This window comes from Octopus sinensis, linkage group LG25 (assembly GCF_006345805.1).
Source record: "Octopus sinensis linkage group LG25, ASM634580v1, whole genome shotgun sequence".
NCBI lineage: Eukaryota > Metazoa > Mollusca > Cephalopoda > Octopoda > Octopodidae > Octopus > Octopus sinensis.
This window is the reverse complement of record NC_043021.1, coordinates 3,344,620-3,346,293: the sequence shown is the minus strand read 5'-3', so window position 1 is coordinate 3,346,293 and position 1,674 is coordinate 3,344,620.

Below are 1,674 nucleotides of genomic sequence, written 5' to 3'. Positions count from 1 at the left end.
ACTGCTCTCTCTCTCTCTCTCTCTATATATATATATATATATATATATATATATATCACTGTCTGTCTCTCCCTCTCTCTATCTATCTATCTATCTATCTATCTGTCTGTCTAGCTCTGCCTGACTGTCTATCACTGTTTGTCTGTCTATGTTTGTCTATCTATCTATCTCTATGTATCTGTCTATCTATCTATCTATCTATCTATCTATCTATCTCTATCTGTCTATCTAGCTAGCTAGCTCTGCCTGACTGTCTATTTATCACTGTCTGTCTATGTTTGTCTATCTATTTATCTATCTATCTATCTATCTATCTATCTATCTATCTATCTATCTATCTATCTATCTATCTATCTATCTATCTAACTGTAGTGGCTTCCTGCAGGATTCCTGTGGATTCGATCCTGGATAGCCAAATTTCACTTAACAGTTCAACAGCACTTTTCTTACGGTAAAACAATAGTTTTTCTGTGAGTGACAGCAGTTACATTTTTCAGATACCTTCGTTAAGCAAAATAATGTCTTTGCCACTTGACCCTTCTACCCTCTTCTAGGCCACCAAAAGTTAGAATTGAGATGATGGGTACCACCAACGAAATCTATTTTTCTCAAGAATGTCTATCCTTCTGGCTGGTTTTGGATAGTTATAAATACTAGAATTTCGTACGGCAAAACCAGTTAGTGAGAGTGACCATCAGTCAGTGAACAGAGACCAACTAGAGTAGACAGCCACAAGTAGATAGCCACTACATACCAAACGGCCAGAGGGAGAAAGAAGGTTACAACCAGCTTACTATGGGACACAACTTCTCTCGACTCTGTAACTTTCACTAGCTCAGTTTCTTTTCTCTTACAACATCATGCTATCGCTATCTATGGTTTACTGCCACAAGAAGGACGTGTACGCATATACTGGCCGAAATTATCACTTTTTACCTCGCATACTTTTCTGATACTTTCACCCGCACGATTTTCACTAAGAAAAAAAAAACTCGGATTTTTTTGCGTGGAATCAAGTACCCTGACCTCCTAGTATCCTGTAAATCCCTTATTTTTGTTCGGAAGAAAAAAGTGGGGGCGGACCTCCCTGTCCCGGAATCATTGAAATTGTGTTTTTTTTTTGTTTTTTTTTTTCGATGAATGAATTCCGCTGACTTCCTAATATGCTACAAAACCCTTTTTGGGCCCGGAAAACGTTGTGGGGTGACGTGGAAGCCTCGGAAATTTGTGTGGAATCAAATTCCCTGACCTCTTAATATGCTATAAATCCCTTATTTTTGTTCGGAAAAATGTGGGGGGGGGGGGTAGATTTGCAGCATATTAGAAGGTCGGGGTACTTGATTCCACGCAAAAAATCCGAGTTTTTGTTTTTCTTAGTGAAAATCGTGCGGGTGAAAAGATCAATGGGGGTGGGTGGAGGTGAAATTTCCGAGGCTTTCACCTCACCCCGACCCGTTTTCCGGACCCCCAAAAAGGGTTTTGTAGCATATTAGGAGGTCACCGGAATTCATTCAACGAAAATAAAATTTTCCAATGATTCTGAGATAGGGGATGGCGGTCCGGTTCCCCTCCTTTTTTTTCCGATCAAAACTAAGGGATTTACGGCATGTTAGGAGGTCAGGGTACTTGATTCCACGCGAGTCCCAGGCTCTGCTGGCTCCGGCTGACAGTACC